The sequence below is a fragment of the Uloborus diversus genome, unplaced genomic scaffold (assembly GCF_026930045.1).
Source record: "Uloborus diversus isolate 005 unplaced genomic scaffold, Udiv.v.3.1 scaffold_1309, whole genome shotgun sequence".
In the NCBI taxonomy this organism is placed as follows: Eukaryota; Metazoa; Arthropoda; class Arachnida; order Araneae; family Uloboridae; genus Uloborus; species Uloborus diversus.
The window spans coordinates 16,520-35,064 of record NW_026557998.1 but is presented as its reverse complement, the minus strand read 5'-3'; the positions used below and the strand labels follow the sequence as shown (position 1 = coordinate 35,064).

At 36.6% G+C, this 18,545-nt stretch overlaps 8 pseudogenes; all 8 read right to left on the bottom strand.

Moving 5' to 3' along the window:
• Positions 1 to 12,062: 12,062 nt before the first annotated feature.
• LOC129232705 (small nucleolar RNA SNORD10) lies at positions 12,063 to 12,126 on the bottom strand (annotated as a pseudogene).
• Positions 12,127 to 12,415: 289 nt separating this feature from the next.
• LOC129232699 (small nucleolar RNA SNORD10) lies at positions 12,416 to 12,479 on the bottom strand (annotated as a pseudogene).
• Positions 12,480 to 12,722: 243 nt separating this feature from the next.
• On the bottom strand, positions 12,723 to 12,786 carry LOC129232700 (small nucleolar RNA SNORD10; annotated as a pseudogene).
• A 1,248-nt stretch (positions 12,787 to 14,034) lies between these two features.
• LOC129232703 (small nucleolar RNA SNORD10) lies at positions 14,035 to 14,098 on the bottom strand (annotated as a pseudogene).
• A 236-nt stretch (positions 14,099 to 14,334) lies between these two features.
• On the bottom strand, positions 14,335 to 14,398 carry LOC129232701 (small nucleolar RNA SNORD10; annotated as a pseudogene).
• A 236-nt stretch (positions 14,399 to 14,634) lies between these two features.
• Positions 14,635 to 14,698, bottom strand: LOC129232704 (small nucleolar RNA SNORD10; annotated as a pseudogene).
• A 236-nt stretch (positions 14,699 to 14,934) lies between these two features.
• On the bottom strand, positions 14,935 to 14,998 carry LOC129232702 (small nucleolar RNA SNORD10; annotated as a pseudogene).
• A 236-nt stretch (positions 14,999 to 15,234) lies between these two features.
• Positions 15,235 to 15,298, bottom strand: LOC129232697 (small nucleolar RNA SNORD10; annotated as a pseudogene).
• Positions 15,299 to 18,545: the final 3,247 nt, after the last annotated feature.

Sequence of the window (18,545 nt, the reverse complement as noted above, 5' to 3'; positions counted from 1 at the left end):
AAAATCGTGGAGAGTGCAGTTCTAAATTGGACATATACATGCATTGTTTGCTTCGCAAATATTAATACAGCTGTTCCGAAACTCCCTCCAAACGATTGTATTGGAATTTTTTACACATCAAAACAAACAAGTTTAAGAATAAGAGAAAGCAAAACTCGAGACCTTGGCCTTCTGTTCAAATAGAATACACGAACTCAATTCAGCAGGGCGAAAAATCAAACAAGAACTAAGGTGCATGAAGGTGATTTTAAAGTTCTATTCTAAGCAGTTCATTTTGTGCGTGCGGGGTAAGATTCACTTTTATGGGTTTTCTGACTATGTGAATCGTAAAAATTGTTTTTTCACATATTGATGCCATTTTACCTTTACCTATTTACAAACTTAATGGTAATAATTGTAATAACACTTATGCAAGCAGCAGAAAAAAAGCAACAGGCAGTCATGGACGCCTTGAACTCAAATGTTCGGGAGGGTGGAAATTCTTAATTTGCAGAATGAAACCCCAAATTTTACCGAACGATGATAATTTCGTCAAATATAATCCCAAATTTCGCCAAATGATGGTGATTTTGAATCGTCAGAAAAATTTGTCAAAAGCAGCAGAACCTCCCCGTTACAGAAAACAATTAACACGCATTAATAAAAATATAATTCAGCAAAAGCATAAACATTTTCTCATTATTTTTGATGACACCTTCATTTAAAATATCAAAAATATCTGTTCAGTAAATTACTGCCCTATAGCCAGGGCTAAGGCAGAAATACATGAAATACACCGCCAGCTCAGCCAATTCCAGCCGAGGACTGCAGTTTCGTGCTTATTAGCACACATCAGCCTGGCATAGGACTAATTGAGCTGGAGGTGGAAAACCGCTTAAGGAAGCCAATTGTGCTAAACAAACTGGTAGCTAATGAGTGCTAATAAGCACGAAACTGCAGTCCTCGGCTGGAATTGACTGAGCTGGCGGTGTATTTCATGTATTTCTGCCTTGGCCCTGGCTATAGGGCGGTAATTTACTGAATATAACTGCCTTGCCTGCAATATTCGAGTTGAACCGAACCATTGTTTCGGTCACTCGTCTGGTCAGTGCTAATTCTGTGCCCTCTTGGCTTCCTTAAGAGGTTTTCCACCTCCAGCTCAGTTAGTCCTATGCCGGGCTGATGAGTGCTAATAAGCACGAAATTGCAATCCTCGGCTGGAATTGACTGAGCTGGCGGTGTATTTCATGTAAAAATATCTGTATTACTCTCAAAGAACAACAGTGGCGTAGCCAAGGCTTGGCTTGCAGGGAAGGCTCCCTCCCCCATTTAATGAGGTAACAACAAGATATTGTAACGGATTCGGTGCGACTTCCACTTTCTTGAAAAGAAAACACAGTTCTTGATAAAAACACAGGAAATTTATTTACACTATGTACAGGAAAGATCTTCAACAACTGCTAAATTATTCATCAGCAATTAAGCAATTATCACACAACACCGTAAACTCAACGTTTACACACGTATTTACTTCCAAATACGAAAACAACACAGCGAAATGCCTCGCTATGAACAGAGCAAAATGTTCTCAGTTCGAAATATCAACCGAAACTGACTGTTTATCCATCGCTAACGGCTTAAATACACCGAAAAGAATTTTCCACAACATTCTACACGTTTCCTTCGGCTTCCCGAAATGCGTAGACCGTTATCAATGAAAAGAAAAATAAAATAGGGGTCGTATATTTTAGCCATATGAAAAAGGGGTTGTATATTCATTACGGGAAACTATTACAGGTTACGTTCCTACAATAATTACTATTTACAGAATTTGTAACATTGCCCCCTTCCTAAGGACTGCACGTCCCGGGCAGTACAATCCCCAGAAAGGGTTCCAAACTTCTATCACAAGTTCACAATTACACACATTAAATTATAACTAACAGATACAGAAAACACAATAATAACAAGAAATATTACTAAACATTAAAAGCAAAAATTATCTACAACTTTTATGTTATCAACCATGGTTGTTTACGTAATACTCATGAACTATGGCCATAGTATGGGGCTAACCGATCATAATGTACAACCCTAGGTTTTGCATTAGGTGATTTTTGGATCCTCACTACGACGTCATTTAGTCGGTTAACGACTTTGTAGGGTCCATCCCAATGCGACTGCAATTTGGGTGACAGACCTTTCCGTCGGATGGGATTCCATAACCAAACCTTGTCGCCTTCGTTGAATTCATGTCCAGTAGACCTTGTGTCGTATCGGGTCTTCATCTTCTCCGCCGCGATGTTGATTCGCTCTCGTGCGAAGTTATGAACGTCTTCCAACCGGGCCTGGAGATCCTGGATGTACTCCTCAGGCGATGAAGGCGCATCCGGAGGACGACCGAAGACGAGATCACAAGGTAGCCGAAGCTCTCGTCCGAAGAGCATCTGAGATGGGGCAAATCCGGTAGTCTCGTGGACAGCACTGCAGTAGGCCAGCAGGAACAAAGGTAACTTCTTGTCCCAATCCTGTTGATTTCTGGATACCATAAGCGAGAGATTATTTAGGATTGTGCGGTTAAATCTCTCCACCATGCCGTCCGATTGTGGGTGTAGTGGTGTTGTCCTAGTTTTCTCAATTCCGAAAATTTGACATAGGCCCTTAAACACAGCAGAGATGAAATTCCTCCCTTGATCGGAATGAATCTGCAAAGGTGTTCCGTATCTTGAGATCCAATGTTGGACTAGAGTCTCTGCTACGGTAGTAGCCTCTTGATCTGGAATGGGATATGCTTCCGGCCATTTGGTGAAGTAGTCGATGGAAACAAGAATGTATTTGTTCCCATCAGCAGTTCTTGGTAGAGGACCCAGGATGTCGATCCCAATTCGTTCGAAAGGAGCTCCAACGTTGTACAGATGTAGCTTCCCTCTGCTTCTCTTCTTCGGTCCTTTACGAGCAGCACAGGCGTCACAAGAATGGCACCACTTCTCCACGTCATCCTTCGCCTTGCTCCAGAAGAAGCGCTCCCGAACTTTATTGAGAGTTTTCAAGACACCAAAATGTCCTCCAGTCGCACTACTATGTATTTCTTTCAGAACATCTGAAATCCTGGATCGAGGAAGTAGTAACTGCCACCTAGATGTCTTGCCGTCGTCAGATTCCCATTTCCGGTGTAGCACGCCGTTCCGTAAATGGAGTGAGTTCCATAAAGCCCAGTATGTTTTTGTTGCAGGACTGAAGATGGAAACGTCCTGCCAGCTAGGGCGTCGACTGTCACTTTCCATGAACTCTAAAATTGGTTTTATGTCGGGGTCTTCAAGTTTATCTTTTCGAACTTGGTCATCACTCCATGGATCAGGTTCTGATGATGTTGGAGTCACTGTCACCTGATAGGCGGTAGGGCTAGTCGTTCCATACTGTTTCTCGATTCGGGAACAATAGTGGCAGTTCTCAGGACAGGGTCTCCTTGATAAAGCGTCAGCATTCCCGTGAGATAACCCTTTTCGATGCTTGATCTCCATGTCATATTCCTGGAGCCGCTGTATCCATCTGGCTATCTGGCCTTCTGGATTCTTGAAGTTCAAAAGCCAAGTTAACGAGGCATGATCTGTCCGAAGCAGAAATTTTCGGCCGTAGAGGTAATGATGGAAGTGTTCTACAGCTTTCACTATGGCCAGTAACTCCTTTCTGGTGACGCAGTAATTTCGCTCCGACTTTGATAAGCATTTGCTCCAGTAAGCGATGACATGTTCATTTCCGTCAATTTCTTGGGATAAAACAGCTCCAATTCCCTCGTTGCTCGCATCAGTGTCCAGGATGAAGGATTTTTCAGGCTGAGGATAGGCGAGGATAGGCGTTGATGTTAAAGCCTCCTTCAGTCGTAGAAATGCATCGTCGCATTCTTTTGACCATTCAAACTTTTGCTTGCTCTCCGTCAGCTTATGCAAAGGTCGTGCAATGTTGGAAAAACCCTTCACAAACTTCCTGTAGTAAGTGCAGAGCCCCAGGAAACTTCGCAACTGATGGATGTTTTCGGGACGACTCCAACTCCTGACCGCAGATACCTTCTCTGGATCGGTTTGTACACCCTCAGAAGAGATGATGTGACCAAGGTAGTTCACTTCCCGGCGGAACAAATTACATTTGGACGGGCTTAACTTCAGATTGGCTTCCTTAAGCTTTTGCAGCACCTTCCTAAGATTTGCCAGATGTTCTTCGAAGCTGCGTCCCACGATGATGATATCGTCTAAGTAGACCAGACAGGATTCGTAGGAAAGTCCTCTTAACACTGTCTCCATAAGACGCTCGAACGTAGCTGGTGCATTGCAGAGGCCGAAGGGCATCACTTTGAACTGCCATAAGCCTTGTCCAGCTGTAAACGCTGTCTTCTCTCGGTCATCAGGGTGTATCTCAACCTGCCAGTAGCCGCTCTTCAAGTCCAGGGTCGAAAACCACTTGTGTCCGGAAAGAGTGTCTAAGGTGTCGTCTATCCGTGGAAGAGGGTAACTGTCTTTCTTGGTGATTTCATTCAGTCGTCGGTAATCGACACAAAATCTGGTGGAGCCATCTTTCTTTCGGACCAAGACGATGGGAGAGGCCCAAGGACTGGATGAAGGTTCGATTACATCATTCTCCTTCATCTCTTTCAGGAGGGTCTCAACCTCTTCCTTCTTGGCGAACGGTAGTCGTCTTGGATGCTGTTTAATAGGGGGGTGTTCTCCAGTGTAGATCCTATGCTGCGTTAAATTCGTCCGGCCCACATCCTCCGATGTAGATGAAAACAGATGCTTGAAGTCGTCCACCAATTGTTCCGCAGCAGTTCTTTGATCCTTCGATAAGGGTGCACTCCCAATTAACTTCGATGTCAAGGACTCAGAAGACACAGTCTCGGGGGAATTGATTCTTCTAATGATGCAGTTTACGGGAGTACAAGTTGCTAACACTTCGCCTTTCCGGATATTCCTTGGCCTTTCACTCACGTTGGCGACTCTCACAGGAATTACATCCTTGGAAAGATCCACAAGCGTAGATGCCACCAGCACTCCTTTTGGGTTATTGCTTAAGTTGGGGTATTCAATGAGTCCAAATCTAAAACTATTGCTTTCTTCAATGGAGCCGGGTATTAATGATTCTGACCTTGAAGGAATTGATAAATCTGTTTGGGCAATTATTTGATGAGCGGATTTTACATCACTTTCTGCGGGAAAGACTGCTATGTCTTCTCTCGTCGAGTGCAGCTCGTTAGTCTTGAAGTCGAGGTTGAAGTCATACTTCTTTAAAAAGTCCAATCCGAGAATGAAGGGGTCTATGATAGCAGCAACGAATGCGGTATGATGGTAAATGGCATTTCCAAACACAATTTCTAAGTTCACTTTACCTTCAATCTCGATCTTGTCACCTGTCACAGTTTGGAGGGTAACGCAGGGCGGCGTCCACAGAATGTTAAGTCCAAATTGACGAGCCACATCTGTTCTAATGATCGTAACATTGGCTCCAGTGTCAATAATCAGTTCGCAGGGAAACCCGTTTACATATGCGTAAACAAACAGTCCATTACTGCCGCCACTCGTCGATGAAATCTGGAAAACTTTAAGATGGGGCTCATTCCAATTTGGCGACCTCCGCCCCGCGAGATTGCCATGGCTTAGTTTTCCTGGACCTGCGAGGGAGAGGTGCTCTTCCCTCTGGTTTCTTGACGAGCTTCACAGTTTCTTCGTAAGTGACCCTCGCCACCACATTTCCAGCACTTAAGTGATTGTCCATTATGGTCCTTGGGAGCCGAATTCCTTTTGAGGATTCCTGCAATTTCTTTTATTTGCTTTTCCAGATCAGCAAAACGTGACGAAACCGGATCAGGCTCATCAGTTTTCACGCCGCGGATTGAATGGCGATCCTTGCGGGTTGCTTGCTGGGCGGCCTCTAACTTCATCGCATACACAACAGCAGAACTCAGGTCTTTGACATCCGCCATCCGTAGAGCTTTCTGGATTTCCGGATCTCGAACCCCGTCGATGTAGTAGTTGAGTGCCAGGTTGTCTCGAACGTCCGCAGGACAGTCACAAAAAGCAAGATGAGACAATCTCTCGACGTCCGCCGCTAGCTCTTGCAGGGTTTCCCCGGTTTTCTGGAAACGGGACTTCAACTGGAGTCGGCTGAAATCTTTCTGGCACTTCTCACCGAAGCGAAGCTCCAACGCAGATGTGAGGGCGGCGAAATCCAGGCGCTGGCTGTCCGGAAGGGTCTGGAGAATGTCCGCTGCGTCACCTCTCAGGGATGCTGCAAGATGACAGGCCTTGGTAGCAGAGTCCCATCCGTTCGCTTCCGCCACTATCATGAATTGAGTTTTGTAAACCTGCCACGAAGTTTTCCCATCAAATGTGGCAAGTTTAATGGACGGTCGAGCAACCGATGTGGGAGCGCCAAACTGTACAGAGCTGCTTTCCGCGGTCACCAATCTCCTTTCCACGTCCTTAAAGATCTCTTCTTTTAGTAGATGAAATCTTCTATCTTCATCTTCAAATTTATTTTCTACAGCATTGAATCGGCTTTCAACGGTATTAAATTTTTCTTCAATAGCATCAACTCGATGCTCTATGTCATTAAATTTATTTTCCATCACAGTCTTTACCGAAATAAGGTCGTTTTTAATTTCCTCTTGGTTAGACGTTAAGTCCTTTTTCAGCACCGTTAAATCGCTTTTTAACTGGTCTTGATTTGCCAACATACTTGCAGTCAGATCATTTTTTAATTGTTCTTGATTAGCCGCCATATCATTTTTTAATTGTTCTTGATTAGCCGCCATATCATTTTTAACAGAGTTGATTGCATCAAGAAGTTGTTTTAATTGTTCATCCATTGCGCGAGTAATCACCATAAAATTAAAGTCCAAATTCAAAAAAAGTCTTTATGAAAAAAATGTCCAAAGTCACACTTACTCCAAGAAAGTCCAGAAGAAGCCCCACGTTGGGCGCCAAATTGTAACGGATTCGGTGCGACTTCCACTTTCTTGAAAAGAAAACACAGTTCTTGATAAAAACACAGGAAATTTATTTACACTATGTACAGGAAAGATCTTCAACAACTGCTAAATTATTCATCAGCAATTAAGCAATTATCACACAACACCGTAAACTCAACGTTTACACACGTATTTACTTCGAAATACGAAAACAACACAGCGAAATGCCTCGCTATGAACAGAGCAAAATGTTCTCAGTTCGAAATATCAACCGAAACTGACTGTTTATCCATCGCTAACGGCTTAAATACACCGAAAAGAATTTTCCACAACATTCTACACGTTTCCTTCGGCTTCCCGAAATGCGTAGACCGTTATCAATGAAAAGAAAAATAAAATAGGGGTCGTATATTTTAGCCATATGAAAAAGGGGTTGTATATTCATTACGGGAAACTATTTACAGGTTACGTTCCTACAATAATTACTATTTACAGAATTTGTAACAATATGTATGAGCGCACATGCAAGGGCCTAATATAGCGCTTTTTGGCCTTTAAATTCGAAAAGTTTCAAGAGAACCTAAACCCCCCCCCATGAAAAAAAATTTCGCTACGCCACTGAAGACTGAAACCCGGTAAATGTCGTCAATCGCCGGTGATCATCGACATTCATATGGCAAAGACATTGGTAAAAGCATGCATGAAGAAAAATTAAACAACAGTGAAAATATCATGGGAATAAAAGAAAACAACTATTTTCCATTCATCGATTGGGAAAACATGTTTTTTTACTGGTTAAAAAGGGGATCAAATCAATCGGGAACCGGTTAAGAGAACTTCTACTGTAATTTTAGAACTTTTTAGAACATGGCTTACTGCAATCATGAGCGTGAAAAGAAAAATTTATTGTAAAGATCAATCATCTTCACGATTGATTTGAAAAAAAAAGCTTATGGTGCGAAATAAAGGAGATATATATATATATATATATATATATATATATATATATATATATATATATATATATATATATATATATATATATATATATATATATATATATATATATATATATATATATATATATATAAAACTATAAAATCTACAGCACACATTAACTTGTGCGATATCAATTATTCGGTATCATTGAATTCCGCAGATTAGTACAATAAAGCAGCGAACTTTTATAATCTTTTAAGAAGCAGCGTGTTATGTTGCGTATGTGCGGTCGCAAGTACAGAAAAAAAGTTTGAAATAATTCATGATACAATAGAATCGCTTACAATAATGCAATCTCAGTATGAGTGGTTAATTTCCTCTCCTTTCCCATGGGCAGGGGGAAAATTTATTAAATGGGAGTGAAACCAAAGGGTGAAACCATCTGTCACTTAATACACGAGTTATAGACGACGAGACAGTCTGTCTGCATTTTTAGCAGAGTTACAATTCAGCATTAAATGCTGGCGGATTGATTCAATTTTCCATTTTATATTTTGTCTGCTCAACCTCCACGGGATATCTACAAAATCGAAATTTCGTAACCTTTTCAGAAGCATAAGTGGGCACAGGATAATGTGGTATTAAAGTAATACAATAGATGATTACAATTTTTTGGCTTGAACTTATGCCGTCATATACAGGTAAAAGTCCTTTAAACAAATTGACATAAGAAAAAAAAACTTAGTTTCGAAGTTTAAGTGAATGTTAAATAGTTCTTTTCAAGCCTTGTCTTGTGCTCAGAAGTCTGACTGCGATGAGAAGGTCCTGGGTTCGAATCCCGGCTCGGGTATGGATGTACTTTCTCCCTCGAAAACAATACTATGAACTTAATTCGTTAACAGGACCATAAAATTAACTATTCCTGCATCGGAAGCCTGTTAAGGGTTTTACAAAACGAAGGGTCATAAAAAAATCAAAAAAACCATATTTCTACACTAAATTCTTATTTCAAACACCAGCCTATCAAAAATTACGATCATAATAAAAAACGACAGTAATAATTAAATTTCATTTATACAAATGTTCGGAGGTTTTTTTTTTTTTTCAAACTTAAGTAAATTGAACACAATTTTAGATACTATTTTTATATATCTATCTAAACAATTAATTAATACTAATAATTATTGCGGCTGTATGTTTCAAAAATATGTTTATGTCATACTTGAAAAAAAAAATCAAACTTATAATTTTTACTATCATTAAAGATAGCCAAAAATTTCATTTTTAGAAATTCATAAGTGGAGGAAATTTTTCAAGATTTTTTTTTTTAATACCAATCGACCTCTAAAATGTCCTGACTTGATATATCACTGACTTGTCTTCTTTGTCAGAGATTTTGTGAAGTCTTAAACTGACTTCAGGGCAATTTACTCAAAAGACAATTTATCTCCCTCGAAGTTTAGTAAATAATTTAGATTTAGTTGAATGTTTAGTTCTTTTCACGCCTTTTCAAGTGCTCAGAGTAGTCTGACTGCGATGGAGAGGTCTTGGGTTCGAATCCCAGCTCTGATCTGGAGGTACTTTCACCCTCCTGTCTTCTTCCTTTTTTTGTGTGAATGTGTTGCTATGCTGTGAATGGTTGCCTACCCTATAAACGAGTCCTTATCAGGCACTGCCCCCCCCCCTCTAACGCGATCAAATATTGCCTGAAGTTATATTTTGAGGACCTATATTTTAAAAAAATCGCCCCAGACCAGAACACGAAATTGCACTTTTTCACCCCCTTCTTTTCAATAATGACCCCCTAAACCAGAAGCTGGATTCGCCCCTAGTTTTTATAGTATAAGTGTACTATGGAATTCACTCCAAATTGCGGTACAATGGGAAAAGTGAAGCAACGCGCCTCGAATGGGCAGCCTAGCTGGCACAAGACAACATTAGAAAATATGATTAAAAAATGAGTTTTATTTAAATGCTAACATTTGTTAAAAACCATACGAATGGAAAATAAATTACATACATACAAATCAAGTTTAATTTAAAATGTAGGAACTATAATTCCACGTATTATGTGGAGGATTGAAAAAAAAAAAGGAAATTACACAAATGATTGTTCGAAAATGCGTAATAAAGACTTCTGCTGCTACTCAAATGAGTTATAAGAATTTTGTTTCGGCGATTCGATGGCCGTCGAATGCATTCATTCCAAAAGGCGTCAACGAGTGAGGCGAGATTACGTTTTGATTATAAAATAGCTGTGAATTGTATTATGCGTAATAACAATGCGGCATCAACAGGTGGATGAATTCGGTTCCAATTTTCCGTTCCGCTGAGTGTAAATTGGCACAAGGTTGAATTCCAAACCGAGAAAGCCTCTTCCCACAGGTGGAGAACCGACCACACCAGTCCAGTCACTCAACTTTCACTGGAATATCGCCAACATTTGTTTTTGACGTCAAGTAGATACGTGACCGTATATCAGAATCCCCCCCCCCCCGTTCGTTATTTTATTTTCTCGAATCAGTTTTGTTATAATTGTTCTGCGATTTTATTAATCAATCTTTTGAAAAACAATGTAAAGTTGCAGGAATTGTTTGTAATCTTGCACTCACCATCATAATCATATGCTAATTTAAAAAGAAAAAGGTGTGACAATTCAGAAATTAGAATTTAGTGTGATCAGGAAAATGTTCAAAAAATTTTTTCCCATCCCTTTTTTTATTGGGGATGAAAAATAATGATGTTTACAAGAAACTCTGGTTGCATAGATTCGGCTAAATTGATAAGCTTTTACTATAAAATTGTCTTAGAATAATCCTAAAAGATGACTTAAAACTGCACTTCATTGGTGTCCCACTCTTTTGGTGTTGTCAGCGATTTTTCCAAGAAGTGTAATTAGAGCTTATTCCTAGAATACAGTACATACAATGAGCTATGATTGAACTTCGAATCTTTCTCCCCCAGCTCGGTAGGAGGTCAGTGTAATCTCCTGTCCAATCCAAATTCGACTGACTGGTCAACGATAAGAACTGATGAAGAGATAGGGTTCTTTTTATTTCTTTCCGTTGATTCCTCTTGGGCATTAAAGCGTAAAAGCACAAGTAAGCGGATCCTCTGGATTTTCCCAATTTTGGGGGGTTCTTTTTGTATGGGTTTTTCTGAGTCCCTAGAACCCGGATCTACACAGAAGTTGAGCCCCTTTCCGACGAATCTGCGTAAAAAACCCACTATAGCTTGAAACGCGAACCCTGTAGCTTTATTAAAAATTCGGCTATGGAGAAGAAAAAAAAAATTCTCTCCTTGTAAAATTAAGAAAGATAATGTTTTGGCATGCATGACAACATACATTTTTAATCGAAGGAGGCTCTTCAGTTAAGTCACAATCACAAGTACGGCAAGCAGGTTATCGCTTACTCGCACCATAATGTATTGATAACATCAAAAACATTTTCTTTCGAACAATCCAGTTCTTAATGAAAAAAATTTACGCGGCGTCGTTTTAGTAAAAGCATGAATAGTGTAAACGGAATAGGGATGTCATTCGAAGTATATACTAAAGCATGTATTTAAGGTAAATTAATGAAGAATCAAATTGATAAAAGCAAAAACTGCAGATAGTATTGCAATAGTACTGCAAGTCTTGCAGAAATCTTTTGTGGTTATCAAAGGATTCCTATAATAATGCAATTTTGTAAACTCTCTCTATGGAATGTAAGCAATCAGATAAGAATCAATTTTTTTTTTGGAAAAAGAAGCTTTGTTCACTCAACGAACCCTTTGAAATTCTGTGCTTTAATAACTTTAATAAAAACACTCATATAAGGGTATAATTTTCAAAAAATGAATTTCGTCCTCCTTACGATCGGCTAACGCGTATGATATACAAGATGCAACATGTGATCGGAAACAGAAGTACACAATGTAAATTCTATATTGGTTCTTCATATACAATTTTAGACTGGCTAAAACGTCAAAATAGAGAGTGACAGTTCTCAGGAAAATGAATCATCTTCTCAATAATCAGCTGACGAGCATGATTTTTATCATGGAACATGTCTTTGACAATGCTTAAATGAAATGAAAATTTTACAAAAAAAAATTATTTTTTAAATAAAACATCAGATTTGCACAAAATGTCCATCTATTTTTCCGTCTACGTCCTATTACGTCTGATTACAGAGTAACAGTTCTCAGAAAAATGAATCATCCTTTTAATAATCAGATGACGCGCATGATTTTCATCATGGAACAATGGTACACTCAATCGGAAACAGCTAAAAGTTTTGTGCAATGTAAATCCTTGAGAAAATAATGAATTCTTTGTGTACTTAAGCAAAATTTTCACTATCTAAAACTCAAAAAAAGACAGTTCTCAAAAAAAAAATGTATTATCTTCTTAATAATCAGATACCACACATGATTTTAATCATGGAACATGTTATCACTAATGTTGCAATGCGATGCGAATTTCATGAAAATGAATAATAATTTCTTTGAATAAAAAGTTATACTTCTTCAAAATATCAAACTAAAGCAGCTGCTCTCAGAAAAATGAATCATCATTTTTTAAATCAGATGACGCGCATGATTTTCATCATAGAACATGCTATTGTAAATATTTCAAAGTCTTGAAACTCTGAATAAATGATAAAAACTGCATACAGATCAACATTTAGGACTTGGGAAAAGGTTAAACTAGAATATGTAAAAATAGATTAACTATTTCCTTAGCTTTTAGGCATGTAAGCAGTTGTCTACAAGGCCGCAAAATAGTTACACAAATGATTTTTGGTTACACTATTGAAGAAAGCTGCTAAAATTTCAGTTTTTATATTACAATATGACAGTTCTCAGAAAAATGAATCATCCTCTTTATAATCAGATGACGCGCATGATTTTCATCATGGAACGTGTCCTCGACAATGTTTAAGGGGATGTTAATTTTAGGAAAATAAATATTTTTTGAAATAAAACGTTTGTTCAAAAAGTTAAAACTACTTTTTTATATTGAATAGTTGTTCTCAGAAAAATGAATCATCCTTTTTACAATCAGATGACGCGCATGATTTTTCTCATAAAACATGCGATAGAAAATATTTCCAAGTAATATGAAACTCTAAATGATATTAGAGATGAATGATCTAATGAATGATCAGTTATTTCTCCGTAATATTGGTCAAATTATTGGTTTGATCAAAGGTCAAACTAGAATATACAAAAACAGTATAATTACTTTCCGAGCTTTTAGGCAATGATCCATTCAGGATTCCGGCCAACAAGACAAAACCGGAAAGTTAGTTCTACGCAAAAGGAATCATGTTCTTGATCAGATTTTTATCTTGAAACATGTCATCGACTGCAGAAATGTGATGTAAATTTTAGATTTTTTTTTTCTATCAGCATAGTCAGATTTGTTCAAATTGAATCAAAACGTCTGATAAAAGATCAACTGTTCACAGAAAAATAAATAGTAATTTTATAATCAGATCACGAGTCGCATGAACTTTTATAAACACATGAGATCGGAAGCATTTAAAATTAATATAAAACTAATAACTGATTAGTTTTTTCATGCATATATAAAATTTTAGACTTTTTGAAAGGTCAATTACTTAGAAATAAGAAGTTGAGACTTCTTTATGAACTAACCAGAATGTGCTGGGGGGGGGGGGGGATAAATCTTCCTTTTTATAATCAGCTGAAACGCATGATTTTAGTCTTAAAAACGTGATTACAAATTTTTAAAAATTAACTTTGAAAGAATGAGTTCCGTACGTCAAATTTCATACTCGCTATACTACCAAACTTAAAATACTGCAGTTCTCAGGAAAGTCAATCATATAGTTTTAAAATCAGATTAAGCTCATAATTTTCATCAGAAAATGTGCAATCGGAAATACTTATATAAGTAGTAATATAATGAATATATGAAACATCAGACTTCATTAAATGTCAAACAAGTCTGTTGACACGTCTCAGAAAAATTAATCATCCTCTTTATGATCAGATGACGCGCATGATTGTCATCATTGAACGTGACAAAAAGACTTTTCCAACATAAAACGAGCGATTACAAATTACAAAACAATAATGGAACTCTTTGAACAAATGATAAATGCTTCAAATGGTTAGTTTTAGATTTGTGAATGATGATGACAGTTCTCAGAAAAATGAATCATCCTTTTTATAATCAGATGACGCGCATGATTTTCATCATTGAACGTGACATTGACAATGTTTAAACATGAAGTGTAAGAAATGGTAGGACGATTTTAAACGTCAAAGCAAAATGCGACTTTTCTCGGAAAAATCAATCATTCTTTTAAAATCAGAAGTCGCGGCGCAAGTTTTTCCAACATAAAACGAGCGATTACAAAATACAAAATAATAATGGAATTCTTTGAACAAATGATAAATGCTTCAAATGGTTAGTTTTAGATTTGTGAATGATGATGACAGTTCTCAGAAAAATGAATCATCCTTTTTATAATCAGATGACGCTCATGATTTTCATCATTGAACGTGACATTGACAATGTTTAAACATGAAGTGTAAGAAATGGTAGGACGATTTTAAACGTCAAAGCAAAATGCGACTTTTCTCGGAAAAATCAATCATTCTTTTAAAATCAGAAGTCGCGGCGCAAGTTTTTCCAACATAAAACGAGCGATTACAAAATACAAAATAATAATGGAACTCTTTGAACAAATGATAAATGCTTCAAATGGTTAGTTTTAGATTTGTGAATGATGATGACAGTTCTCAGAAAAATTAATCATCCTTTTTATAATCAGATGACGCGCATGATTTTCATCATTGAACGTGACATTGACAATGTTTAAACATGAAGTGTAAGAAATGGTAGGACGATTTTAAACGTCAAAGCAAAATGCGACTTTTCTCGGAAAAATCAATCATTCTTTTAAAATCAGAAGTCGCGGCGCAAGTTTTTCCAACATAAAACGAGCGATTACAAAATACAAAATAATAATGGAACTCTTTGAACAAATGATAAATGCTTCAAATGGTTAGTTTTAGATTTGTGAATGATGATGACAGTTCTCAGAAAAATGAATCATCCTTTTTATAATCAGATGACGCGCATGATTTTCATCATTGAACGTGACATTGACAATGTTTAAACATGAAGTGTAAGAAATGGTAGGACGATTTTAAACGTCAAAGCAAAATGCGACTTTTCTCGGAAAAATCAATCATTCTTTTAAAATCAGAAGTCGCGGCGCAAGTTTTTCCAACATAAAACGAGCGATTACAAAATACAAAATAATAATGGAACTCTTTGAACAAATGATAAATGCTTCAAATGGTTAGTTTTAGATTTGTGAATGATGATGACAGTTCTCAGAAAAATGAATCATCCTTTTTATAATCAGATGACGCGCATGATTTTCATCATTGAACGTGACATTGACAGTGTTTGAACATGAAGTGTAAGAAATAGTCGAACGAGTTCAAACGTCAAAGCAAAATGCGACTTTTCTCGGAAAAATTAATCATTCTTTTAAAATCAGAAGACGCGGCGCAGGTTTTTCCAACATAAAACATGAGATCAAAATTACAAAAAAATAATGTAACTCTTTGAACAAAAAATTAATGCTTCAAATGGTTAGTTTTAGATTTGTGAAAAATTCAAATTCTAATGTGATAGTTCTCAGAAAATAGAATCATCCTCTTTATAATCAGATGACGCGCATGATTTTCATCATGGGACTTATCATAGATGCTGTGTAAACATGCAGCAAACATTGGGAACATGATTATGCTTCCTAACAATAAAAAAGTGAGATCTGATAAAACATAAAAATAAAGAAAACGCAGTGCAAGATTTTCCAATGTAAAATACGTGATGGAAATTACAAAATAATATTCATAATATAACTCTTTGAACAAATAATTGATGCCTCAAACGCTTAGTTCTAGATTTGTGAAATAGTAATATGATAGTTTTCAGAAAAATGAATTATCCTGTGTATAATCAGATGACGCGCATAATTTTCATCAAGGAACATAATATCATCGACGCTGTGTAAACCTAAACATGCAACAAACATTAGAAAAATGATCATGCTTCTTGAAAATAAAACAGTGAGACCACATCAAACGTAAAAATAAATATGGGGTTGATCACATATGATGACATGCTTTTGAGAGGGGGGGGATCCGGTGGAGTGGGGTTCACGAAATTGAAAGTTCTTGACAAGGGAGAGGTTAGCAAGTGACATCACGTCTTTTTTATAAGAATGTTTGTGAAAAATAGCGTGGCATGTACTAAAGGAGTGACAGGGGTCAAAAATGTTGGGAAAAAAGTGAAACATCATTTATGGACAGCCACTATGGTAACTCTCAGAAAAATGAATTAGATTTGTCCTAACCAGATGATTCGAATGATTTTTCAACACCAAAATTGCCGAATTAAAATTTTGCGAACCAGCTTTGGTACTGGCGTGCTGTCAATGTATCTGCTCTATATACATTGGCTATTTTTTATTTCTTGAACAGAAGTTTTGACTTTTCGATAGCAAAAAGTAAAATACGATGAAAATTCTAATTTCATTCTTCATATTTGACAAGTTATTAATCAAAAAGTACTGCGTAGATTCAAATGAACTTTGTCACAAGTAAGCCTTGATACATAAGCTTTCAATATACATAACGATAATACGGCGCAAGTGTGAAGTTTGGTGTGAAAAAATACAATGAAATACTGTCGAGGAAAAAAAAAAACGAAATTATTTTTCGCAAAACTCAATAGCTTTACTACGCTCTATTTTGTGTTAATTTATTTCAAAGGCTGCAAAACTTTAATTTGTCATTAGGTACGCTGATTAAAAAGAGATGATGTTTATTTTAAGCAGAAGAATGAAGTTGCAACCTATCTAGCTTTCATTCGAAATAAGAAGGGGGGATCACTAAAGAGCAGAGCCTGAACGAATTTCATGTTCGTGTAAATGAAGCCTTCATTCAAAACTACTATTAATATTACTGTTTCAGGACAAACAATTTCTTGAACAATGAGTTTCCTCCTCAACTATTATTTAATAAGGAAATATCAAAGTGAACCTTATTATTCACATGAAAATTCCTGATTTGTCAGTCATAACTTCTGTTTGTTGCTAAAGAACAAATATAGTATAAAATGAAGGAAAGGATCAGAAGTCAGAGCACCCGCTACCGATTAAAAAAACAATCATTTAAATCTGTTCAACCAGTAAGGACAAACATACCAGCGATTCTGAACCGGTGGTCCGGCACCGGTTTGCAGAAAAATTTGACTGGTCTTTAGAGATTTTAAAAAAAATCTACCACAATAAAAATAATAACAAATGTACTAAACAACTTTTTTTACGTGTTTTTGATTCAATTTCGTGATTTTCTATGATTTTTCAGCAATGTTTAAGATTACTTATGTATATTTATTACATTTACAATAGTTATTATCTTATTTTTTGCATTTAAACCTTTCACTTCCTTTTACAAAAAAGTAAGTATTGTTTTCGCGAAAAAAATTTCACTCAAAAATCAACCTTAATTTCCATTTTGCTCACCCTCAAATGAATGTTGAGTTTTTTTTTTTTTTTTCAACCCGACCACACGTGGATATGTGCCTAGGAACGTAAAGACACCCGAAATATTCATCTTGACGATCATCGAGTTGATTACAACGAGTTTTCTCGTGACGTCTGTATGTACGTATGTATGCGTATGTGCGTATGTATGTCGCATACCTCAAGAACGGTATGTCCTAGAAAATTGAAATTTTTTTTTTTTTTTTTTTTTTTAATCAGGGAAATATATATATATATACACACACATATACACACATATATATACACATATACATACATACACATACATATATTTTACAAATATGCATTTCACATATAAAATAAAAAGAAATTACCAACAGAAATATATTTCTCTCTGTCGAATTGAGAATCCCTGATTGAGTAGATGGAAGTAAAGGCTATACAATAGCCTGACTAGCTCCCACCACTCAGAGAAGAGCTTAATTTAGAGCCAGTTTAAAACATAATATAAAATTAACAAAAAATAAATGCATAATCATACAAAGAACACATAAACACAACACAAGTAATGTAATTAAAGTACGTCTAATTTTATAACAGAACCGAGGCTTACTATTACGAATATGCTACTTTATCCTAAATTGGCTACAGTAGAATTGAGTATAAAATTTTTTAGCCTATTCTTAAACAAATTTCGATTATTAATGGTTTTTAAACAATTGGGTAAGGTGTTCCACAATCTTGGTCCGTAGGAGTTAATGCCATTAAACAATAGATTTGTTTTTGCGTTTATATGTATAATATTTTCACGGTTTCTAGTGGGGTAGTTATGAACCAATTCACGGATTGTCACTATTTCTGAATTCAAACCATTTGTTACTAAATCATACATAAAAATACCAACATTATATTTATAAATTTGTTCCACGGTCTTTAAAAAGCTCCTATTACTGTTACCCACAATATTATCTCTATTAATTATTCTGTGAAATCTTTTTAATAAAATATTTATTCTATTTAGATTATTTTTAGTTGTTTGGCCCCAAGCAAGAACACCATAATTGAGAACTGAATTTATCAAAGAAAAATATAAAATAAACAGAACATCAGCAGGAAGAATA